Raw genomic sequence first — 26,846 nt, forward strand, 5'->3', positions numbered from 1 at the left:
TTCCCTGTGGTCATATGCCTTTTATTTGCTTCCTGAATGCCATGAATGGAGCAGTACTCCTCTTCCACCATGTGTGCTGCCTCACCTCAGGCAAAGAGCTGTCTATGGACTGAAACTTCTGAAACCATGAGCCCCAAATAAGCTTTTCCTCCTTTAGGTTGTTCTTGTCAGGCATTTTGGTCACAGTGATGTAAAACTGACTTACATATTCATAAAACTTAAATCAGTAAGAAGCTTTCATAGTACAAATATCTTATGGTAATTTACCAAATATGATAGAAAGCTGACAGTAATCAGTGACATAATCAATAATATTTCTTTGTAAGCCCAAAGAGAACAAGTGCTCTTCTAGGGGAGAAATTGTAAAGGCTTCTCAGATAAGGAGGTGTTGATGCCAGTCTTGAAGAATAAATAAGGCAACTAGGGATAAAGATGGTAGAAAGAGAAAGGAAGACCACTATAGGGCAAACAAAGGAACAGTCTGAAAAAACCAAGAAGACCATTCTGATAAATATATCTTCAGTTTGGATAAAAGAGTCATAATTTCAGATAGCCATATACTCCTGTCATATTTCTCTAAGAATTTTCATATTTTCTACAAATGATATTGCTAGTTTCTAAGTCAGTTGCATAAGTCGAAGTCTTACAAAAAGCAGGGTTAAACATGGTAGAATTTTATTAGAGTTAATGTCTGTGAAAGGAAATGGGGAGGGACCTAGGAAAGGCCAACTTACACATTAGACCATAATGTGTGTTTGCCCTCAAGTAAAGATAGGAAGTAGAAAAACAAATTAGTGGGAGAATCCTGGGCAGCTTCAAGTGCACTTGTTTGGAAACTTCCCCGGGCTGTTGAGGAGTCCTCAACCAAAATCACCCATCAGAACAGTTTCACATGAGCCAGGAATGTGTCTGCCATAGTATTTCCACCACATTCTGTCACTGAGAGCAGCATATGGGAAACACGGCCATGGTACCAACATGGTGGTGTTGAATTTCAGAGCCAGGTAGGAAGGTTAATTATGTTCCCTGCTCTAAAAGACATAATCTCATGGTGGCCAGAGCAATGAGTCAGCTCCTTAGGCATGCCCATAGGCATGGATTTAGTATAAAGAAGGAGAAAATCTTTACACCATTCACAAAAGGCCAATGTATAGTGACACTATCCTGCATGGAGTTCCACTAGAAGTCATCAATTAAAATCAGGGGTTCCTTAAGGTTCCCTATGGAAGGCCTGGGATGCCTTGAGAGTGAACCTTTTAAGATGTCACAGGTAGATTTAGCCTGGCCTAACTGAATAGTGTTTTCCTCTTTAGACAACAAACAAGGGCACCAGGAAATGTGCTTACCTTGGAGCTTGCTCTTTAAAGCCATATCCAGTAACAAGAATCTTCTCAGGAGTTCCAGAAACAAACATTAATTGTAAATATATTGACCACTCCAGTGAGGTTTTGCCTAACAAACAAGAAATAAATCACCTCATTTCAAATGACTTCTGTGGGGTGCAATAAAACAGAATAATCTGCTATTTGTAGCCCTTTGTGACTTGTAGGTTCAATGGTTTGCAAATAAGCACAGTTTGAATTTTCAAAATTCACTCCATTTTGCATGATAAAGATAGACAAAAATAGAGCGGCATGTCAAACACTGTTTTTTCTAGCTGCTTAAAACTTGTCATTCACAATCAGTTCTCAGTGTGCACACTTTGGTTTGTTCCTGGAGGATGTAGTTCTGAGCAGAAGAATGCAGGAACAGTTTTTACCCACTCACTTTAGGAGCTAGCAAGATAACTCCAATATACAGAAAGAGGTGCAAAAATTGTTTTTAAGATTTCTTTGATACACAGCAGTTTTCACCCTTTAAATAAACACTCTTTGAGGCAAAGTTTGAGACTTCTATGTTCAATTGTTTGCACACAGGAACAGTTTGAATTTTCATGTTTCACTTTGTTTTCCACTATAGATTTGGATAAAAAATAGAGCTACAAATCAAACAAGGTTTGTGCTACATGCTTGAAACTTCAAACACACAATTTGTTCTAAGTGTTCACTCTGTGTTTTATTCCTGGTTAAAGTTGCTCTAAGCAGAGAAACTCAAGAATGGCTTTCTCTGTTAGCACTTTACAAGCTAGCAGGAAAATTCCCATGTACTGAGAGAGCTTCCATATTTTTTTCATTGTATTTCTTTGATACTCGGCAAGATTCATACATTCATTAAACACACTCTTTTCTCCGAATTTTGTCCTCCAAGTTTAATGGTTGGCAGAAAGCAACAATTTAAAATTTCATGTTTCATTTTGTTTTGCTCTATAGAGATGGATGGAAATAGAGCTATACATCAAAAACGGTTTGTGCTAGATGCTTGAACTTCAAATACACAATCCAATCTAAGTGTTCAATATGGGATTTATTCCTACTAAAAGTAGCTCTAAGCAGAGGCACTCAAGAACAGCTTTCTCCATCAGTGATTCAGGAGCTAGCAAAAAATTCCCATGTACTCAAAGAATTTCAATTTTTTTTCATTACATTTCCTTGATACTCCACAAAATGCATATGTTCATTAAACACACTCTATTCTCCAAGTTTGGTTCTCCTACGTTCAAGGTTTGGCAGACAGGAACAGTTTGAATTTTCATGTTTCACTTTCTTTTGCACTATAGAGAAGATGGAAATAGAACTACAAACCAAACACAGATTGTGCTAGAGGCATGATCCTTTAAATACACAATCTTATCTAAGTGTTTATTCTGTGTTTTGTTCCTTGGCAAGGTAGCTCTAAGAAGATGCACTAAGAACAGCTTTCTCTATCAGCTCATCAGGAAATGACAGGAACATTTTCATGTGCTGAAAAGGCTCCAAAATTTTTTTCATTGAATTTCTTAGATACTCAGCAAATTTCCTAAATTCATTAATCACACTCCATTTTCAAGTTTGGTTCTCCTATGTTAAATCATTGGCAGACTGCAAGAGTTATAATTTTCAGGGTTCACATTGTTTTGCACTGCAGAGATGGATGAAAATAGAGACATAAATCAGACACGGTTTGTGCCAGCTGCTTGAAACTAGACATAGACAATCAGTTCTCAGTGCTTACTCTGTGGTTGTTTCTTGGTAGATGTAGTTCTAAGCAGAAGCATGCAAGAAGTGCTTTTACTAACTTGGTTTAGGAGGTAGCAGGAGAGTTCCAATATATACAAGGAGCTCCAAAACTTCTTCATTGTACTTTCTTGATACTCGGTAGGGTTTACCATTTCAATAATCTCAGTTTTTAACCCAGTTTGGAACTCATATTTTGAAATATTTGCACACAGGAATAGATTAAATTTTCAGTTTTTACTTTTATTTGCAGTAGAGAGATTGATGAAAATAGAGCTTCAAATTGAAATTGGTTGATTCTAGATGATTTTCATTTCACTCTCAGAGTCAGTCCTTAGTGTTCACTCAGTATTTCTTGTATCAAAGGAGTTCCAAGGACAGGCACACAGAAAAACTTTTCTTTAGCAGAACTTTAGGAGCTATCAGGCAATTTCCAACGTACTGAACTAGCTGAAACAATTTTTTCATTGGATATTTTTTGATATGTTGCAAGATTTATTATTTCTCTAAACAAACTCTTTTCTCCCAATTTTGTCTTTCTAGGTACATGGGTTTGCAGACAAGAACAATTTGAATTTTGAGGTTTCACGTCATTTTACACTCTACAGATGAATAAATACAGAGCTTAAAATACAAAATGGCTTGTCTTAGTTGCTCAAAACTTGTTATACACATTCATTTCTCAGTTTTCACTCTGAGATTTTTTCTGGGTTGATGTAATTCTAAGATGTAGCATGCAGGAACAGCTTTTACTGACTTGCTTTAGGAGCCAGCAGAAGAATCCAAATTTACTGAAATAGCAGCAGTCCACATCCTCAGACCACAGGTGGTCAGCAATATATTTCACACCTTCCAGGGTTTTCTGTATGCAAGGCGACAGTAAGATCTCAGGCTCCCCAGAGGGAGCCTCCACCCTGGGCCCTGAGGCCTGTGGGTGCAGGCGTCTGCAGCCATAGATGATACCCATGGAGGGGGCTGGGAGGCCTGCACACACCCATCTGCCTTTCTCCTCCTCCTCCTCTGCCTCCTCTCTCTCCTCTGCGTTCATGTTGGTCTCCAACCAATAACAAGTTGGGCCGAGTTTCAGGCCTGGGGAGTCTGTGGCTCTAAAGGAGGCTGGTTCATCAGCAGCCACCGGGGCACAAGTCCCAGCAGGGCCACCTGCACCCAGCAGGGCATGCTGTGGGTGCTGGGGGAGCTGTGGTGCACATTGAGCATGAAGATGATGATGACAATGGAGAGGGTGACCAAGATCATGGTGAAGAGCAGGTACTCGCCAATGAACGGGATGACCAGCGAGGTGGACGGGATGATCTCAGTGATGAGCAGCAGGAAGATGGTCAGCGAGAGCAGCACAGAAATGCACAGCGTGATCTTCTTGCCACAGTCGGAGGGCAGGTAGAAGTCCAGCATGGTGAGGCAGGAGATGAGCAGGCAGGGGATGATGAGGTTGATGGTGTAGAAGAGCGGCAGCCGGCGGATGACAAAGGCATAGGTGACGTCAGGGTAGATCTCGGCGCAGCAGTCATATTTCTTGCTATTGTAGGTGCCCGTGGCATTGATGATGGCCCACTCACCACTCTTCCAGTAGTCCTTCAGGTCCACCGTCTGCTCCATCAGCTCCTGGTCGATCTTGGCCTTGTCATAGGTCCAGGAGCCAGACTTCATCTTACAATTCTGCTGATCGAAGGGGAAGAAGGTGACATTGATGCTGCAGTAGCTCTTGTAAATGGCAGGGGGCACCCAGGGCACAATGCCCGTGGAGAAGAGGTGCGCTTTGGTCATGTGGGTCACCGCAAACTCCCCATCTGCACTGTGGAGAGAAGACCAACTAAGGGCTCTGCACACCCACCCGACCCACCCAGACTGCTGCAGAGAGCAACGTGAACAAGGCAGTTCTCAGCTGGCCAAGTGTCCCATCTTTTGCAAGGGTATAAAATTTCCCAAGAAGATAAATATACTTGAGTTTTTTTTTTCATATAACATCGTTTTAATTGCAAAAGGAGGAGTTTTGAACACTGGAAAGTACCAAGAATTTTTAAAATACCCACTATTAACATTGTGATATTATACATGTCTATTCTACTGTCACCCAGACAATGTTTCTGATGGTTTTGCGTATTTGAGGTCACAGGGTGTATGCAGTTCCATTGCCTGTTCTATTCCTTTAATATTTAAGAGTGATAATTTTGAACTGTACTTTCCTAGCACACAGTGAGCAAGCAGCCTCTTAGGTAGAAGATCATGACTTTTTCATTTGGATCTTTTGTTCTTTGCTCAAGAGACATAAGATTTTGGCTAGGAGTCCATGCATCTAACCTCAACCACTAGGGCCCCCCTAGGAGGCAGCTTGGCACCAACAGGAGGCTGGCTGGAGTGCTCAGGAAGGACTCAGCCAAGGGAGGGGAGGGAGCACCATAGCAGAGGGCCCTACAGGAACAAGAAATAGCTGGGGCCAAGGAAAACCTTAACAGTGCTCACTGGGGACACCAGGTAGATGAGGTTGGGGTCTTCATAGGAATGAGAATCCAAAGACCCACAAGGACTATGGGGACACTGGAATAATGGTGACCAGTCAGATGGGACTTTTTCAACTCCCCCTTAGCTTCCTATGGTCTGTCCTAAAGTCCAGGGCATCAGAATACAAGGGAGTTTCCCATGGAGTAGTTCCATGGTAGAGAGACAGACTGGCTGGAAACAGGAATTTTGAAAGAGAGTAACAAATACATCTGGCAAAAAGTCAAAAAGAATGTGTCTTTATGTGTCTACGGAAGTTTGACTGGACCTTTCTTGTGAAAATCGTCTTAGTGGTCATGGCTTTATTGACAATCCTGAAATGTGAAGTTGTATTTGACCCTAGGACTTAGCTCATATCTCTGCCAAATGCTCAGGAAGCAGAAACTAGAATGTTCCTGGGTGCCAGCTCCTGGGTACAGAGCAATGGGGTGGGGGTGTGAGTCAGCAAACACAGGTACCTGCAGTGTCAGACCTGCCAGGTCACCCAGTGGCAAGTGTGTATTTACCAAGACGGCTTAGGTGAGAGGGCGCTGGGCCTGCCTAGGACCAGACAGTGTAAGGAACTGGTGTAAGAAAACACTGACCTCTCTGGAGGTCTAGAAATGGACTCTCTCTCTATGTTTTATTGTTCAAAAATATCATTTCCAAGGTAGGGTCCGAGGGATTGGGAAGTGCTGGGTAAGCTGGTTCTTTGCTGCAGGACTTAAAACAGCATTTAAAACACTATTGTGCTCTGCTGGCTTCCAAAGTCCTTGGCAGGGAATGACAGACATACAGTGTGATACAAAACCATGACCACAGAACCTTGTCATAGCTATTAATATTTTAATATCTTAAAGCAACCTGCTTTAGAAAATGGTTTTAGACAATTATAACACCTTCTTTTAAATTTGAACTTCTTAACTTCTCAATGAAGAATTGCCTGATACCAAACATACTAATAAAAATATAGATTTCTATTTCTCCTATCAAAAAGTATCTTAATTCATTGATTTTTGCCCACTGGGAATCTCTATAGACTCCTCCCCCTGCCCCCCCCCCGCCCTCCAGCTTCTGTTAGCTTCTAGTTGTTAGGGTGAGATTGATCCTTTGGGTCTTGAATCCAAGGCAAGTATAAGAAAACATGATTAAAGAAAAAACATACCCAGTGAGTTTGTTCTTCAAAGGTGCTACTATAGGATGCCACTTACCTGGTCAGACAATATTGCCATCCTCTAAAATTTCAACTCTTAGGTATTTTTAGAGAGCCTGAACCACATTTTCCAAAGGATACTCAGAGTTGGCAAATCTGTTCCACTATCACCATGCTACAAATGAATGCATCTTCAGTGCCCAGTAAATGTTAGTGTGTAGGAGGGAGAGAACAGAATGAAAGGAATAAAAGAATACAGAGGAGGGTGTTCTCTGCTAAGCATTAAGAGGGAAATGATGAAGCCCTCCAAGTCCCCTCTACCATCCCTCCTGGTGGTCTTCTCGGGGCTCCATGGCTTCCTACTTGTTGTAAAGGACAATGTCAGGGATTCAGATCATCTCTGAAGGGACCCGGAGGGAGGTGATGTTGCCAAAATCAGCGAGGTTCCAGTGCAGCTTGTAGTAGCTCCACTCCTGTGCAGGGGAGGGGTTCCATCATTTCCATGCCAGGGAGGGGCCTCTGTCAACCTAGGCTGAGCTAGGGATTCCAGACCCCCCAGATCCCCACCCAGCCCCACAGAACAGAGAGGCTGCAATGCCAGGAAAGGGCTCTGACCAAGGAACCAGGCACACCCTCCCAGATAAACACCCTCCTCACTTTGCCCCCACCTCAGTAGCTAACTCCCAGGCAGGTGGTGTCCTCAGCCATGCCCCTGGTCCTCTCTTGCCTCCGTGGCTGGCTCCAGTGAGGCACTCCAGGATCTGAGATGAAGCTGCATTTCAGCACATCACAGTTTACAGAGGTGGTTAGATTCTCTATCCAGGAAGAGGCTCCAGAGACAGCTGGCCAGGGCATGCCAAGCAAGTAGAAGTGAGGACCATAGAGGGGGAAATGCCACCTGCCAGAGGCATGCAGCTGAGGTTCGGAGGTATTTGTGACCTCCAGACTATGTTTCAGAGAACTCTCTACCCAGGGGCCGGCCCAGGAGGGAGCAAGTGTTGCTCTGGAATTCACTCCTGCTCTCCCCAAATCATGTCCAAGTGAACCTATGTTTCTCTCCCCGGATCAGTTTTTATTCTCTCTCCATTTTATTCAGTATATTTTCAGTTCCAACCAACATTTTGGGGAACCCACATCAAGTTGGGGCATATTACTGTCCTCAGGCATGTGGTAGTAAGTTGAATCACATTCATTTTATGTCGCGACCCCTTGCCCGCAAGGAAGACGCAACTCGGGAATCTTCTTTCAGCAGTTTATTCAGGCCCTTGATATTTCTTCTACTAATCCTCGGATGCCCCTCCCAGCCTTAATAAAGCATCTCAAGCCCCAATGCGAAGCTGCCACGTGGAACTTTCTCATAGGGTGCTGAAAAACCATGCGCCAACTCTCCCAAATAAGGAGTTGTTTGTCACAAACCACAGCGGAGCCAGCGCCATCTTGTAATGGCGACCATAATCTGCATAAGCGGCAGAGGCGGCTCACCACAATTTTACAGGTGAGGATTATGAGGCTCAGAGAGCTGAATAACATGCTCAGCATCTCAGGGTAGCCAGAGGTGGTGACGGATTTATGGCCCAGGTCCCACAGCAGGGTATGTCCTCACCTCCCGCCCAGCCCCTGTCCCAGGAGACCATACCATGGGGACAGCAGCAGTGACCTAAGTTCTAGGGCTACCCCAACTACACACACAGTACCTTCCTTGCTCTGGTCCCCAGTTGGCATATCTGTAAAGATGAGCCTCCTGACGCGCCAACAGTTCTGGGATGAACAGTATCCACTCAGAGCCTCTGGACCAAGGTCTAATTTAAATAAGTAGCTGAAACACCCCAACACCATCTGGGGCCCCCTGGGGGACGGGAATTACAGAAAGGGCACTGAAGGGCCAGGCACCCATTCAAAGGACTCAAACAGAGATGCCAATCAACATTCTGGTGGGTGTGGCTCTCTGCATGTTTACCTCCGCCCAGGGACAGTCAGGTACGGGTGGGGCAGGGCACCAGCTCCTCTTTCTCAAATTCTACTGCCACCTCCATGTCAGAGGCCTTCAGAGCAGCAGAACAAAGCAGGAGGTGTAAGAAGGGAAGGAACACACTGGGGTTCTCATGAGACCTGAGCTCTAATGAGTCTGCCCTAGGAGTGGCTTATCCAGGAAGGCCACGTGCTCTTTGGCTGTCCTTCCACTGAGAGGTGGGGTCTATGGCCCCTCCCTGAATCTAGCTGGACTCCTGTATTTCCCTGACCTACAGAATATGGCAAGATGGATGCTGAGCCCATTCAGGCCATCAGAGACCAGCAAGTTCTGCTTCTGTCTGGGGACCCTCTTTCTGGGAGGCCTGAGCCACAGGTGGGAATCTGTCTTCCCTCCTGGAGACACTGCAGGGAAAGACCCCGAGAGGTCCTGGGCAGGGCCAGGAGGTCAGCCAGGCCCACCCTTTCAGAACTTTCCAAACACCCCTGCTGTGAGTAAAGTTTGTCCTTAACCCTTCAGTACAGGACAGCCACCAGCCAGATGCTTCCAAGTAGTCACCATGCAAAGCAGAGGAAACACTCAAACTCCTGACCATGAAACTGATATACAAAGCATCCAAGTGGATCTAGTTGGTGAGCTTCGGGTTTGTCAGGCAACACAAACAGGGATACTCAGCGTTCTTTGGTAGAAGGAGCAGAGACAGGCACACCTGGGTGCCCCCTTTACTGGCTCAGCTGCACCCTGCTTCTCATTTTCCTCAGCTGTAAAATGGGCAGAAAGAGACCTCCCTGGGGTTTTGGTGAAATGCACCCTGTCCACAAGCAGCAAGGACTATGAAATGTCCATTTCTAAGAAAGGCATCTCTCACTCTCTGGTGACATGTCCAGGGAGTGGACTCAGAGCCTGGCCATGCAAGCATAGTCCTCTGGAGAGGTCACTTGCAACCAGATGACCCAAGTGGCAGGTGTTCACCAACCTTGAATGCAGCAGCTTTCTCCTGTCAGGGAAAGGTACAGGGAGGGGTGGGGTGAGGCCCAGCGATGACTGTCCCCTCCCTGCTGGGAGAATCCTCACCTGCTTCAGCTAGACATTGGTGGTCATTGCCAAGGTCTCGGCTTGGCACCAGAATCACGAGCCACCATACACCTTTGTAGGTTCAAACAGCAATTCTTTATTCCCGCTCTCACACCGCCTCCACACAGGTCCAGGGGCAAATCGCGTTCTGCCGTCTGCCCGCACAATTCACCTACTCCACGAGGCTATCTCCAAATCCCATTTTAATCTCACGAGAACTCAACGGGAACAAGCAGCAGGAACACCCTAATCCCAGCAATAATCTTCAACCTCCAACTTCCCTAAAACCCATTATCTTAAACTGGCAACGCCTTAAACTCAAGGAGCCGGTTACTTCCTCAAACCTGATCAGCTCTAAACCCGGATCTGCCTTGGTCATTGAGCAAGGTCACCTTATTAAAGCATGCATGCAATGTCCCATCGAATGTCCTCTAAGCAGCATGGGGTACGCTTGGCAAGAAAATTTCGATGCGTCATTCCTACTTGGTAATGGCCCTCAGCAGGTCATCATTTGGTTCTTCTTGTCCTGGCCGATAAGAGGGAGAGGGCAACAGAATCCAGAGCATGGGATGAGTGAGAGGGGCTGCCGGGACCCCTACCCACAGGAAGAGCCTCTGTGTGGTACCCAAGCCCAGCGTCCCTCCCAACACTCTCCTGGACTCAGATTCTTCAGAGTCACACAAGAAACCCTCCTGCTGCCCTCTGCTGCCCAAGAAGGGGATCTGGGCGAGAGAGGGGAAGGGGCTATGGCAGCCCAGGAGGAACAGGCTGAGGTCCCCGCTGTAATGGAGATGGTCTGGGAGGCTGGGACTGCAGGGGGAACCCTGGGGAAGAGCCTGGAGTCTGGAGGCTGATTCTGAGGGGCCCTGGATTGGGAGACAGGCCCACCACATCAATGGGCTGGGCAATGGACAGTCCAAAGCCCATGATCACCACATCTGAGGTGTTGAGCACCAGCCGAGCCTAGAAGTTATAGCCCTTGAAGAGGTATTTGAAGAGGCGGTCCTCAGCCTGGGTGTGGGAGCTTAGCTGAGCCAATACTGTGGGATAGGAGAGAAGAGGAGGGGTCTCCAGAAGCCAAGGAGGCAGCGGGCATCTGGCTTCCCATCAAAGCAGAGGCCCCGCCATCTGTGTGAGCTTCAGCTTGCTCATCTGTCAAGTGGGATGTGAATTCAGATCCCACTTCAAATCCTGTGGAGGACTCACTATGATAATGTTCATCAGAGTTGTGCACAGCTCCATGGCCACAGTGCACTCGTTCATGTTGGTCGTCAGTACTGGATGTCAGTACCTGTGTGATATTAGATAACAAAGCCAGAGTGCTGTGGTAGGGATGGGGGAGATCCAGCCCAGGTCGCAGTTAAGCTGCAGGGAGGGGACTTGCCCCATGACAGCAAGCCTGGTGGTGAGCAGTGTTAATTCCACCCAGTTGTCACAGGAACCAGCAGTACCAGCCATAGCCCTCGCCACTGAGGGCACCTCCCTGAGTTGTTCCTAAACCCCTGGCACTTGCCACCTCTCATCAACTAGGCCAACCACTGTTGATGGGTCTCTCGGGGGGTTGTCAGTACTCTGCCAATGGCTTTGTGCTAGGCACAGGCTTTCCTTCTATCCGCACAATAGCTCTAGGAGGTCCACAGCACTATTTGTGTTTTGCAGATGAGAAACACTAAAGCTGGGGACATTCAAGGTGACACAGCTGTTAATATCAGTGCCTTGACAGCCCCTCCACCTTCTCCCTATGGAACCAGGCACCAGCCTATGACCTCTAACATTCTTGCAGCCTTGAGAACTGCAGTGAGCCCACCTGCAGGATATCCCCCCACCTGGCACATGAGCACAAAGTGGTGAAGTCTCAGAGATAAGGCAGCCACTCACCTGCTGGGAGCAGAAGGGGTCACCACAGGCCAAACTTCATCCAGGGTGGCATTGCAGAATGGGAGGGGCCCATGGTGTCAGAGGAGGGCCTGACTTCCCCTGCACATCCCCTGCTGTGCTGTGGTCTAATCTGGCAGGATGTCACCAAGCTGGCATGGCAGGGGGCCACTGGATTCTGCAAGGCTCCTTCTGCTGAACCTGATCAAAGCCAGAGAATGACTCCTGAGTCATGCCTCATCAACACTCCACAGAGGGATGGAAGGCCTTCCAGGAGCACCAGGCTCCTGGACTATCCCCAGCTTGACTGAGGAATCCACGTCTCCCTCTTTCCAGAGTCAGCCAGCTGCTCTCCCTAGACAAGACTAACCTACCAGGGGCCACCAACATTCCCATCACTCTGGCTTCAGCACCTAATCTGTAAAATGGGGATAATTGCACAAGCTAGTCAGCAGAGGAACACAGGTACCAGTCACAGTAGTCTAAAGGTGGAAATGGTCCAATATCCACCAGCTTATAAACATATAAAAAAAGCCATTGGATGGATGTGATGGAATGTGATTCAGCCACAACAAGGAATGAGGTGCTAACATGGAGCCACCATGTGGAGGAAGCTGGGAAATAGCCCAGACCCCAAGAGGACAGACACAGAAGCCCCTGTAGGATGAGGACAGGAAACTCCACAGAGACAGAAGGACAACCAGAAAGTGGATCTGGGGAGGGAGGGTAGTGAGGGATTGCTTAAACATCATTGGGGGGGTTCCTTTTGCAGTAACAAAAAAGTTCTGGAAATACACGGTGGTGATGACTTCACAATTCTGGGAGCATTGCTAAAGGGGGACTTCTATGCTATGTGAAGTATACCTTGAAAATGCTGTCCTTAAAACATACACCTTCTGGATTAATAAGAAGCAGCCACTCTTGGGCCATGAGGCTGGTGGTGTGTGCAGAACACAGCAATGAAATGGAGGCAGCGTCAAGAACGGTGAACTTCTTGACTTGTCATGGCAGCGAGAGTTGGGGAATGCAGTATTTTAAGTCTATATATTATTGTATGTCCTATGTGGTTTAAAACTTCTCACTAAGGTAACGTGTTGAGTATTACCTTTAAAAGTGGGCCCATTCATGGGCTGGGATTGTGGCTCAGTGGTAGAGTGCTCCCATAGCATGGGCACGACCCGGGTTTGATCCTCAGCACCACATAAAAATAAAGGCAATATGTTGTGTCCATGTACACACACAAAAATATTGGCCCATTCAAATTAGTTTTATTTTTAATGAGTTGTTTTTAATGGGAGAGGAGATGCCCTCTGCTTGGGTACACTCTGCATATGGGGTGCAGACATAACATTGGCTTTCTGCACAAGCTGTGGGAGCAAGTTCTCTTTTGGGGATGGTGAGAATGTTCTAGAACTAGATAGTGGTGATGGGTGTAATGGTAAGTTTTATGTTAAGTGTATTTTAAAAACAATTTCTAAAAACAAACAAACAAACAAGAACAAGGCTAAGAGAGTGCTTTAAAAATGTAATCCACCTCATGCATGAAGGAATTAGAATAACCGTTAATGGAGGCATGAAGCCACATTCTCCTACTCAGCCCTCGTTGTCCCAACATCTCTGCAGTGAGTCCAGACATCACCCATAATTTTCTGCTTCTCCCCAAACCTGTCACACTGCTCCCTTCTGCCCTCTTACCAGGAAAGGAGAACTGGCCTGGAGCTTGCAAATGTGGCTCTGGGTCCTGGCCAAGTCACTAGGCTCTGCTGGGCTTTTGGCTTATCTTTCTCCTGCCCTGCCTATCTCCAGGACAGGGGCAGGGAACAAGTAGGATGGTTGTGCTCCTGGAAGCTCCTGGCCCTGCGGTGGCTGGGCTGCGCACGCTGCTACTGGGTTTGTCAAAACACCAGGGCCCAGTGGCATCACACAGAGACAGTTCGTGCCAACTGGAGAAGAGAGGGTGGGAAGGGTTTGAGGACAGTGTCAGTTCTGGAACTTATTTATTGCAACAGGCTCTTCCAGGGTGTGTTTTGGGGCAAAAGGCCTCCCCACATCAGTTTCCCCAGGAGGTATCAACCCAGAGACTCACTAGAAAGTGAGATTTACATTTGTCCCCTGTTCCTTGAGAGAATGCTGCCCCTTACCACCAGCCACCCTTTCTCACCTGGTGCCACACTACCCTACTGCTGCTCTGGGGTTTCCTGCTTCATTCTACCTCTCTCAGAGGTGACTGGTTCCTTTCAATCCCCCAAATGGTTCCCAGAGGTGGCTGCTCTGGAGAGCTCTCCCAGAAGAGGTCTCCACATGGTAGAGACAGGGGTTCTTGGGAGCTGCATCCCACAATAGCTCCAGGCTCAGATCCCTCTGGAGCTGCTCTGTCCACACACCAGGTGCTGTGGCAAAGCTGCCCAGGTTCCAACGGGAGCGCAGCTTCATGTACTCACCAACTAATCATCCCCTGAGTGCCACATAAGGTTTCTGCAGCACCCACCCACCTGGGATTGGCAGCTTCCCTGACCCTGGTGAGCAGAGCCGCTTGGTCTGGGGTCTCTAGCTCTCACAGGGGACTGACACCTTCCTCCAAGCAGACCCTCTGCAAATAAAGCAGCATAGCCAGGCTCTTTCTAGGGAAAGCTCTCGTTGCTGTCCTGCTCTTTCCTCTTGTAACCGTTTCCTCCAGGTACATATACATCACCTGCTATCTCAGGGATTAGAAGCCATTTTACTTGTCTTTGACACTTTCCACACTTCCCAAATTTCCAACCATAAGATACATCAGTTACTTAATACAATAGTGCGTTTGTTTGTTTGTTTGCTTGCTTTTATACTCAGCAATGCCTGCTATACTTGTATATGTTCTCCCTCAATCTCATGGGGAAAGGGGCTCACAAAATATCATGTAAACTCCATCCAAACAGAATGCAAGGTTTTGTTTCTGTCAGAGTCCTTGCGGTAGTTGTAGTAAACTAGTCTGCTGACAGTTCTTGTCATCAGGCATGCACGCATGAGTTCCCCTTCTTAACCTCTCTGCTTCATTTGTTTACTGTTTTATTGAGTTTTGACACAAGTGACTCCATTTTGTTTCTGACACCTTTCACAATGGCAATTTTTCAACCTGAACTCGAAAATAAAGTTTTGGAGGGGGGCCTACATAACACTAATAAAGGAAGAGCCTCCCCTGGGGAGAATACCAGCATTAAATGACTGATATCCACAGACCCCTGTAGGGTCTTGGAGCTCTTCCTCCAGCACCTGGGCCGCCAACATCCAGGTTCCTGTCCATTGAAAGACCGACCTGCTTCCTGGGAGCTCATCAGCAGAGTCTCCAGAGGTCATTAAGACAAGGTGGCCTCTGAGACAATCAGAGAGGGACTGCAACAGCCTGCTTCACAGGTGGCAACAGAGTTTCTGCCTTCTTGACTCCAGCCCTTGCCCCATCTGCAGCAGGTTTTGCCAGGGTCAGCAAACAGGGGAAGGCACAAATGAAACACACACATACAAAAAAAAAGAAGAAAGAAAAATATCTGTAACTCTATGTTGTGACTGAGCATGTTTCAGCATTTCTGTTTTTAATTCGATATTTGATTGACCATGAGACCCAGACTTGGCACTACCTGCTCAGGCCAGATGCCAAACTCAGTTGAAGAAATTTTAGATGTTGATATAGATTTGGCTTTTGGCACTTAAAAAGTAGTTTAAAAAGATGCAGTTTTGTTGTAAAGGTACCATCTCTAAACTGAGAGCTGCCAAAAATATCAAGAAGACTTTTTGGGTTGACACATCCTTAAAACACCGAAGCCAGGCAGCCTGGGGGCTCTGAGAAGAGGTAGAGGATTCAGAAAGGCAGAACTTTCAGTGGCTCCACACAGGGAAGGAGGGAAAGTAGTTGCCAGGTTGGGGCTTCACAAGAAACAATGATATTTAAACTGTATGGATATGGACCACATCTGTCAAAATTCTTTGGTTTTACATGACTGAAACCCTGACCCAGAGAGCAGGAACAGAATGAAATTAACTGACACTTGTAAATGAAAAGTCTGGAAGTCATTAAGCTACAGGTTCTGCTGGATTCAGGGGCCAGAGTCGCCTCTGGCTTGTTTCTCCCTCGCTCTCATCTCCCTCTCCCGCTATCCTGGTTTTCATCTCTGAGTTCAGATGTAATAAGATCTCCAGGAAGTTTGTACTCTCAGCCTCAAATCCATTAAGCAAGAAGAGTCAGAGAAAGTCTCAGGGTATCTCATTAGTTGTTATGGGGTTACATGCTCATGCTGAAAGAGTTGTTAAAGATGGGAGAATGGAAAGCTGCAAAGACACAAGCCTTCCTTTTAAAAAGCATCATGTACCAAGTACTATACTAAAGACCTTGTTGTGCATTTTAAAGTTGATTTTTAAGACAATTCCTGAGAAATGTATCTGATCTTCCTGAGCTTCAAGCCAGGAAAGAAAGATTCAGCAAAGGTTAAAACATGCCTGAGTCACCGAGTATGTGGTGGGGATGGGAGGTAATGCTGTAGTTAGCACTTTTAATCCTTGAGTTAGAATGGAGCTTGGAGCCACCCAGTCCAATTAAGAATCAAACAGACAGCATTCTTGAGCAATGTTCCCACAGCGTTCATAGCATTCCAGGGATGCATACCAGTTTAAGTGAGCCCAATCCATACAATAGATAGCAAGTTCTCTCTTATTTTGAACTTGCATTTATACACCTTCAAAGTTTCTTTCTCCAAGGTGTTTGGACATTGACATCTATGCAGGCTATATCATCTTTTTTCTTGTATTGTTTTTAATAGTGAATTATAGTTACACATAACAGTGAGATTCATTTTGACATAATTATACATGCATGAAATATAATTTGTGCCATTTCAGTACCTACTACTTGCTCTTTCCCTCCCCACTTCTTTCCCTTAGTCCTCCCCAGACTCCACTCTAAGATCTTGCTTCTTGTTGAGAGCCACGGCAGGTCAGAATGATGCCTGGCATTTGCCAGAGGGAATGTTTGAAAGGTGACGCCAGCAAACCATTGAGATGATGATTTGAGTTAAGCTATATATAATTGCTGTGATGCTGGATTGATTGTATTGTATATTTGACCTTTACTGTTGGGCAATGGGGCAGCTCTTGCTGCCTTGGGCGCCCACTACTTTGGAGTTCTCACAGGGATTTCCGGAGAGTTCTCATTGGTTGGGGAAGTGCTGGAGAAGCGATTTCCAGAGGAGAGATTTCCAGAGGAGGGATTTCTGGTTGATGTGTGGTGTGTCCTGGGAGAAGGCCGCATGGGTGGTGTTGGCGGAAAAGTGCGTGTGCAGTGTCGGTAAGAGTTGAAATAAGGTAGTTGCTGTTTGAACCTACAAGGCTTTGTGCCCAGCCAGACTGTGGCAGCTTCTATGTATTTATTGTTTGTTTTTTTAATGGGCAGTTTGTAGATATACATAAGGAGAAGTTCACTGTGGCATATTCACGTATGGGTACAGCATAATAGGGTCAAGTTCCTTCTGTGGTTCTTTCCTTTTCCTGTCCCTCCCTCTCCCTCTTTATCCCCTTCCTCTACTCCACTTATCTCTCTTTTATTTTCATATGATCCACCTATATCCACCACTTTCCCTGCCTCACTTTTCTCTAGCTTCTGCATAGAAGAGAAAACATTTAACCTTTGACTTTCTGAATCTGGTTTATTTTACTTAGCCTTATGTTCTTCAGTTACATCTATTTACCAGCAAACTCCATAGTTTCATTATTCTTTGTGGCTGAGTAAAGCTCCATGGTGTATTTAGACCACATTTTCTTTATCCATTCATCAGTTCATGGGCACCTGGGCTGGTTCTATCACTTGGCTATTGTGAATTGCACTTCTGTAAACGTGGATGTGTCCACATCACTCGAGTATGCTGATTTTAGTTCTTTTGGATAAATATCAAGGAGTGGGATATCTAGGTCATATGGTGACCCATTTCTAGTCTTTTGAGGAACCTTCATACTGTTTTACAAAGTGTTTGTACCAACGTATAGTTCTACCAACAATGAACGACTGTGCCATTTTCCCCACATCCTTGCCAGAATTTATTATTTGTATTCTTGATGAATGCATTCTAACTGGAGTGAGATGAAATCTCAATATACTTTTAATTTGCATTTCTCTGATTGCTAAGGATGTTGAACATTTTTTTTTCATATATTTATTGGCCATTTGTTTCTTCTTTTGCCCATTTATTGATTGGATTATTTGGATAAGTTTTTTATTTCTTTATATATTCTGGATATTAATACCCTGTCAGCAGAGTAGCTGGCAAAGATTTTATCATTCTATAGTCTCTCTCTTCCTACTCCTAATTGTTTCCTTTGTTGTGCAGAGTTTTAAAATTTGATGCTGTATGACTTATTGATTCTTGGTTATTTTTGGTTTTTGTTTCCTTTAGCTTCAGGGGTCTTGTTAAGGAACTTGGTGCTGATACAATGTAGCATTGAGCCCATGTTTTCTTTTAAGGTTGCAAAGTTTCTGGCCTACTTCCCATACGCCTTGATCCATTTTGAGTTGACTTTTGTGCTGGGTGAGAGCGATCTGGTCTCATTTTCTACATATGGATATCCAGTTTTCCCAGCACCATTTGTTGAGTCTGTTTTTTCTCCAACAGATGTTTTTGGCACCTTTGTTGACTATCAGATGCCTGTGCCTATGTGGGCTGGTCTCTGTGTCTTCTATTTTGTTGGTCTTCATGTCAATTTGAACGCCAATACCAGGCTGTTTTGTTACCATATAACTGTGGTATAATTTGAGATCAGGTATTGTGGTGCTTCTGGCATTGCTTTTCTTGCTTATTAGTACTTTGGTTATTCTGCTTTTATTCTTTTTATTCACATTTTAAAATAAATTTTAGAACTGTTATGTTTCTAGTTCTGTGAAAAATCTCATTGGTGTTTGATGGGCATTGTATATAATCTGTGAGTGATTTTGTTAGTGTGATCATTTTGACAACAGTAATTCTGTCTATCTGAGATTATAGAGGTCTTTCCATCTTCTAAGTTCTTCTTCAATTTCTCCCTTCAGGAATTTGCAGTTTTCATTACAGAGGTGTTTCACCTCCTGTGCTAGTATTTTATTCTTAAGGTTATCTTGAATGGGATAGTTATCCCTATTTCTTTCTCAGAAAATTCATTTTGGCATATAGGAAAGCTATTGATTTAGGAATGACGATCTTGTATCCTGCTGCTTTTCTGACTTTGTTTGTGAGCTCTAGAAGTCTTCTGGTGTGGTTTTTTGAGTCTTCTAGATGTAGGATCAGGTCATCAGCAAACAGAGATCATTTCACTTTTTCTCCTGTTCATATCTCTTTGATTTCCTTTTTATACCTGATTATGATGGCTAAAGTTTCAAGAACTAAATTGTGTAAGAGAGGTAATTGCAGACATCCTTGGCTTGTTCCTGATTTTATAAGAAATGTTCTCAATCATTCTCTCTTCAACATAATGTTAGCTTTGGGTTTGTCATATACAGCCTTTATAATGTTGAGCTAAGTTCCTTACAATGCTAGTTACTCTGGCATTTTTAACATTAATTGATGCTGGATTTTTTTGAAGTCTTCTTCTACTTTTATTGGATGATCATGTGGTTATTGTCCTTAATCCTGTTTATGTGGTGAATGACATTTATTGGTTTCACATGTTGAACTGTTCTTATGTCCCTGAGATGAAGCCCAATTGCTCTGATTAAGCAGAGGCCAGCTCCACTCTCCAGGACTTCCCAGCTTCCAGAACCAGGAGCTAAATACACTTTAGAAATCACCCCATCTCAGTATTTTGGTATAGCAATAGGAAATTACCCCAAACCAGACACTAACTCCACTCAGGGTGGTTCCACCCTCATGACCTAATCACCTCCTGAAGGTTCTGCCTCCCAACACCATCACACTGAGATTAGGGTTTCAAGGGGTTGGGGGAAAGGGTGACAAACACTCAGTCCAAAGAATTCTCTCACTACCTAATAAGGCACCTTGGACAGGTCACTCTCTTGTCTGAGCCTCAATTTCCCCAATAACATAATAAATAGAAGGATTTGCAAGGTCCTTTCCAGAAAACTTATTCTTTGATATCTACTTTTTTTCCTTCTCACCCAGCAATGAGTTCAATGAAGCATTCACTTCTTGCTATAATGGTTTTGAATTTAGATCTATTTTAAAAACACTCAGAATTTCTTGTGGGCATAAACAGCAGCTAGGTCAATGTCTCCCCTATCATGTTCTCAGTCGTCCATTTATTTACTTGTAGATTTTTTTTCACTCTCTCTCACCCTATTTCAAAGGTTTCAATGACAAAGTAGTGTCTTGCCTGTCTATAAAAATCTCACCAAGTAATTCTTGATGATGAGAGAAGTTCGCCATTCCGAAATTTGAATACACACTTCTAAGCAACACCCACCAGAAACTTCTTACAGGCCAGGGACACATTAGTTCCTGTTCAAAAAGACAAGGAATCTGTGGACTTGATTCAGATAGCCTTTTCTGTCTCCTGTGTTCACGCCTGGCCTAGTAGATTCCAGGAGCTTCTTCTCTACCAGCCAGCTCAGGTGACCCACCTTGGAGCCCAACACTATTTCCACTTCAAGCACATTGCTTCAAGAAAATGCACATTTATTCATAAAAACAGCCCTGGTTTCTGTACTATGCTAGATGTGCTCATTTTTCAAAGGAATAAATTATAAGCCTGTGAAATACATGTTCAGCTTATGAATGTAAAAGAATGGAAAAAATATACAATTAATTAAACAGATTTTGTTTGCCTGAGAGAGTGCCATTTGTCAACTTCACACACCCTATACCTTGATTACAAATTCCCATCACTGGAAATATAAATGAAGCCTAGAAACTTGTTCCAAAATATGATTTGTAAGGTGTTGGCACAGGTTATTAAAACATCCAGTAATAGTCACTAGACTAACAAGAAGATTTTACTTCAAATGGAAAAATCATTACAGTCAACAATAGGAAGACATAAAAATAATTAATGTTTTCATTTTCTTTTGGTCTTTGGCATCAGTCTGTGGCATACAGAGATGGCATGGAAGAGAAGACTCTGTTCTAACCGGAAGCAGCTATTTAAATTTGGCCTTTCATGACTAGATAAAGTGATATCCTATTTTTTGGTCACTCTTTTGTTGATTATTTACTACTCAGTCAAATAACAGCCCTAAAACAATGGGTCTTTCAAGTGATTGGCCGACTCTGGTGGATCATGGAGGAAAAGGAGGTATCACAGGAGTGTGGGGAGGGCTGCAGAAACAGACAGGAGGGAATATTCCAGGCACAGGTGCCAAAATTCAGCCTCCAAACTACACAATCAGGAACCCCAGCGGCTGCTGCTGCCCTGTGGGTGCCAGAGGAAATCACATTTACTCTCTGTTGTTCATCAGACAACTAGGAGAAGCTGCGAGAAAGGCACCCATCAGTCTGAGTGAAGAACTCCATCCAATTCTCCCGGTTTCTTGCTCCATTTATTCATTCCAGATATCCTCCTTGGATCTCACACCCAGACCCAATGAATTCACTGCAAAGACCAAGAACCCCTTAGATTAGCAGGAGCTGGGTTTACCCTCCCACCTTAAGCACCTTGAAAACTGGACAAAATGCCTTCATCTTTGGACAAAGGTCTACATAGGATTGTGGTCCCCAAGTGGAAGAAGACACCAAGATGAGCCCTGAAATATCAATACTGTTGGGGTCTCAGGATGCCTGCAGGCAAGGAGGGACCCCAACAGGACTTGAGTTGAGAAGAGACAAAGCCTGAAGTTTGGGGAGGCCAAGGAGTGACAGATGTGGGAAAAAGAAAGCCACACACGGGTAAACTAGTGCTGTGGTCTGAATGTTTATGTCCTCAGAACTTCACCTGTTGGGGTAATGGTATTAGGAAGTGATTGAGTCCTGGGCACAAATCCTCATGAATGGTACTAGTGCCTTTCTAAAAGGGACCCTAGAGGGACTCCTGGCTCCTTTTACCAAGTGAGGTAACGGTGAGGATTCTGCAGTTTGTAACATGGAAAGACACCCTGTTCAAGCCTGACCATGCTAGCAACTCAATCTTGGACTTGCAGTCTCTACAACTGTGGAACGTGCATTTCTATTGTTTATACGACACTGTCTCTATGGTAATGTGCCATATAGTAGCCCAAGCTGACTTAGCTGGACAGGCCATCCTCCCTTGATCCTGAAAAGCTCCAACCTTTTGTCTTTACTTCCTAGGTTCCTCCTGGACCAAGAACTGGATTTTCACACGGTCTTCAGATACACTGAGGCAGAGTCGATTAGTTTGCAGATCTCCCCTGATAGCAATTTGATCCTAGACCATTCACCTTTTGCCTGGACAAGAGTATTTCTCACAGATCCCAGGGCATATGTTTAAAATGACCATTCCTTGAGTCACTTCTGCAAGCTATTAATTGGCTCAGAAATTCCTTACCAGGTATTACATAAGAGATAGAGGTTGACACTCAGTCAACCTTAAGTTACCCTTAAGCAAATCACCCTAGCAAGGAACTCAGAACTGACTCACACTCCGCAAGGCACATTCTGGATGACCACATTTTTAGAAGGGAACCTTCATTTCACGTCCTGGGGACATCTTTCTCCAGCTTTTTCTGTGACAACTGCAGGCATCTTGACTATCTGCAGCACTAACTTACCAATCCTCATGTAGAATTTTTAGTAATGACTTTGTACTCATTTGTGAAATTGAACTGTTTTAAATACTGAGACCAAGATGTGCTGGAAGATGCTTCCCTCGCAGCAGTCATGGACACTGATGTACTCTCGCCACCAAGCACCTATTCACTCTGCTGCTAATAATAATGCCACAACATTTCTCTGCCCATGTACATTGAGAGGGGTTAATTGTCCTTTGGTCCCAGGACTCAGACATGACCAGTCAGAGCATGGTATTTCCCTGGTCACAGTGATTGACCCAAGGAGGATGGGGTTACCCAATCAGAACTAATGAAATTTAAGGAGACCTTCCCAACTTTTCCTTAGAAGTAGGAAGATGTGAGTCAGGAGCTGACAAGGACCACCACACAGTCCTGGAATGAGACCAAGGAGGCAGAAGTCAGAGCCAGGGGACAAAGGGACACCATGCCTTGATGGTTATGTCAGAACATCTTAGGCATTGCTTACCTCAGGTTTTTTCAGGCAACGAGCTAATGAGATTTGTTGGGTCCTCTTAGTTTAAGTTGGCTTTCCTAAGTCTTGTTGAAGGACCCAGCTTCACCAGAAGCTAGGAAAGGGAATGAAGAAGTTCTCTCCAAGGCCTGCTCAGCAACACAGCCCTGCTGACCTGCAGCACAAGACAGTAGGTCGGTGGGGATCTTCACAGCAGCAGAGGACCGTCATTCAGACTCTGTCCCTCTGTCTCTCAAGTGTGCTTATCTTCATGAGCTACTTAAGGGATATTAAAGGACAGTGAATCATAGTACTAATTATGTTCCTATATCTATTTCAAATTTTATTTAACCCACCAAATTTGAGTTAAATATGTTTAAAGAGGAAATTTCTAAAACTGATGGAGCTATCTTTAAAATGAAACAGTCCCCCAAATCAGTCCTCTGTTGATAAAAACAGTGGATTTCAATGTTTACGGTCAAGATTGTACAGTCTTTTAATATATCCAATATGAGATAAAATTTTATAGCAATTAGTAAAATTTGTGTAATTTCCTTTTTAGAGATTCTCTTGGAATAGCCACATAAACTTATATATCTTAGAATATGCTTTTGTTATTTTATTTCTGCATGGTCTTAATATGAAACAACAAGAAGAAAAAAAGAATGGGAATCTTTGGAGTGCCAATTGATGATTTGGCTGAAAGCAATTCGTTTATCACACACTATAGGTTAATTGATCACTTCCCCTAGAGAAGATTAGGTTAGCACACAGAAGTAAAGAAGGGTGCCCGTTACCAGGGAAGTCACAATATTATATAGTCGAAGATCCCCTGATATGATCAAAAATAAACAAAAAAGAAAATTAAAAGAGCATATAACACCCAGAAAATCTGGTTTGGGACCATTTGATTTAAAAAAATTCTGAAGAATAAAACCACATCTGTGTGAGTTAATACTACATAAACTTGTATAGAACAAGCCTCCTATTGATCAACAAAGGTTTGACCTACATAGGTAAATATATAACTCTTCCCAAGTATTTTTATTTGTTCAAATTTTCTCTAAACTATGAACTATTCTTTAAAAAGTATTGGTTGGTGATTTTAATAATTTCCCAAGACTAAGAAGAAATAAACTTTCTTCAGGGAAAGGAACCACAAGACACTGTAATGGATGGTGTTCAGAGACAGGGTCCACCCTTACCAAGAATGTTAACCGGATTTGGGGAGTGCACAGTGGAAGGAAGTGTGTCCATTCTTTCGGAGCAACTCAAGGAAAGAAGGAAATGGAGCACACAGCAGAGCAGAGACACACGTCAGAACCACGTGGTGCATCTGGGACAGTCGGACCTCCCTCCCTCCCCCTGCCACTTCCTTTCCTGGTGCTGCTGGATTCTTCTTTCTCCATTCACTCTCTGAATGCCAGTCTTCCTGCTCTGTGCACTTCCTTCAGCAGTCAGTTATTCCCACCGTCCACAGTTGACCAGGTACCCACTAGTTTGTGTCTCAAGGTCGAGAACTGAATGAGAGACTGCTCTGTCAGCTTCACCCCACCCCACAGCATGTGCAGGCTGGGTCCACTTCCCTCCAGCCTTCTGAAACCCCTCTTTCTATACCCCCAGCCCAGGCAGCAGTCTGGGCATTCTCAATTCTTCCTTCTCCCTTCCCTGCCTGTATCAGTTCCCAACCTGACAGTCCTGATATTTCTGTTCTACACGTTCCTCCTCTTCCCGCATCTCTGCATCCATCCAGCCCTTATTTCCTCTCACCTGGAATACCACAGCAGAAGCCTCAATGGCTTCCTTTTTCATGGAATGAGTCCCTCCACTCTATCATCTACGAGAGATTCATCCTTCTTCAATATACATCCAGTTATGCTGCTAGACATCTTCAATTCCTTTCTAAGAACTGTTAGGTTAGAGTTTGAATTTCAATAACCTTCACAATCAGTAACTGCCCCAATGGTAGCTCCAACTGTCTACCTATACTTGTCCCTCCAGGGACAAGCCATTCGCCCTTCTCCAAACTTCAATAGGCACCAGAATGTCAAAGCCATTTCCTTTATCCATTCAGTGACCTCACACATAAGACATTAAGTTCAGACATTAAGCCACCATTATGATCACTTTGGTTGTGGGATTCCTATAGGCTCAGCAAATCTGACCTAACCATCCCAAATAATTGGTTACCCACAAAGTCTTTACAGTGGGTCCTCTCTCTACCTGGAATACACACTGCCACCATTTAACTACTACCTGTCCCTCATGTAGTAGTCGTCACCCTCAGGCAGGGTTCTCTGAGTCTTTGATCACATGTGGACCCCCCTCCCTGCCCCGATGGCAAGCCTCTCTTACGCCCTCATCTCTCTGTCTGGCAGTCATACCTGTGTTTGCTTTGCAGTTTCCTAAAAGAGAACAGAAGCTTAAGGTCATCCTGGGCATCTTGCAGTCTTGAGATCTTGGTACCATGCCTGGTCAAGTAAAATCTTGCATAATATAGAGATATTTAACAATTAGCAAGTCAGAAAAAATAGTCTGGTTTACCCCTCTGATAAGATAGAGAATTTAAGATATTATTAAGATTTATATTTATGTGTTGTTAAAGTTGATATGATATTTTTAACTTCTTGGATACAAATCATCCTGTGTAGAAAACGATCCACTTAATACCCCTACTTACAGGTTACACCTATATTTGGTAAACTTCATATTCCTAGATTTGAAAAAAAAAATAATCAAATGTTCTCTGTTTGTGGTACTGTTCAACAGCTCATTAACTCAGCCAATGAAAATACTTCTACTTGTAGAAGATAATTGTGAATAAGCTAATATATATAAACCTAAGTTTTTGGATAAAAATGATAAAAAGAATCAATAATATAATTCATGGAAAATGCTGCATAATTGTTGGATCATTATTTGTAATTTTTATTATCATTACTATCCTCCTTTTATATTGAACTGAAATTTGGAAATTGACCTTCAAATGGTCTGATTCATATAGAAAATTACATTTGAACTCAATTTGGATTGATAATGCTATTGGTTGCTAGATCATCAATAGAGGCTTGAAGAGAGGAAAATTTACACATTCAATGGCTCATGTATTTCCTGCCCTTAGCCCTAGAAAAAAGGCAGAGACAATGTATTTGTACAGATGGTTCAAAATCCTCATCAGTGTCTATACCTTTCCCTCACTTATCCACACATACAAGTGGCTTTCATGGTTTATCCACTGGGATGAGCATGTTATCGCAGTTGACTGCAAAAAAAAAATGCTTTATGTGTAAAAAAAATCATCCTCTTTCCTTTTCGCCTTTCTGTTTTGTTTTGTTTTTGCAATGAATACAAATTACTGTCCAAATGGTGATGATTGTTCATTGGATTTAGAAGTGGTCCATTAACAATATGATTAAAAAATAGCATTGGAGTTACAAACAATATTGATTTTAATAACAATTCAGTTTCTCATTTGTGCTTTGATGTTGGCAGAATGCTTAAAGGAGGAGAGAGACAAAATAGAACAAGGGTATATTATAAAGTGTTAGGTAACTTTGCACCATCACCTCAAGGTAGAAAGGTTTTTGGGTACTTACAGCAGGGAATTGGCCACAGTATCTAGAAGGGTAACAAATGGATATCACACATGAGTTAGAAGGCAGAAGGACGGGATTCAGACAAGATTCACTGGAAATTTTTATCCTAGTAGCCAAGCACTGAAGCAGGGCATATGCCAGGGCTTTGGGGTTAATACAGAAAGATATAGACAATATTTTGTAAGTAAAATATGACTGAGAAGGAGTGGAGCATTTGATGCAATAAGGCATGAAAATGACAGATGAAGTGAAAAGATGCATTGAAAATGTTCTTGTATTTTCATTTGGCAGAAGAGAAAATTATTCATTATTCATCTCATTTTCTCCTATCTTTGGTAAACCCATTAACTGGAAAACATATATGTTCCCAACAGATGGAATATATTTATTTTCCCATAGACATTTAGACAGTGATTAGCATCATATAATATAGAATATTGTATTATGATTAGT

General features: G+C 43.8%; 1 long non-coding RNA gene and 1 pseudogene across 2 annotated transcripts; both read right to left on the reverse strand.

Moving 5' to 3' along the window:
• Positions 1-3,549: 3,549 nt before the first annotated feature.
• Positions 3,550-4,890, reverse strand: LOC101963216 (neuronal acetylcholine receptor subunit alpha-2 pseudogene; annotated as a pseudogene).
• A 13,919-nt stretch (positions 4,891-18,809) lies between these two features.
• Positions 18,810-26,846, reverse strand: LOC144373594 (uncharacterized). Of its 2 annotated transcripts, XR_013433213.1 has the most exons (3): positions 24,568-26,846; positions 22,813-22,972; positions 18,810-21,193 (listed from the first exon to the last, which is right to left on the reverse strand). It is a non-coding gene; the product is annotated as an uncharacterized LOC144373594 (long non-coding RNA). The 2 variants fall into 2 exon arrangements; XR_013433212.1 differs by having other exon boundaries at positions 22,813-26,846.

Source organism: Ictidomys tridecemlineatus, unplaced genomic scaffold (assembly GCF_052094955.1).
Source record: "Ictidomys tridecemlineatus isolate mIctTri1 unplaced genomic scaffold, mIctTri1.hap1 Scaffold_44, whole genome shotgun sequence".
NCBI lineage: Eukaryota > Metazoa > Chordata > Mammalia > Rodentia > Sciuridae > Ictidomys > Ictidomys tridecemlineatus.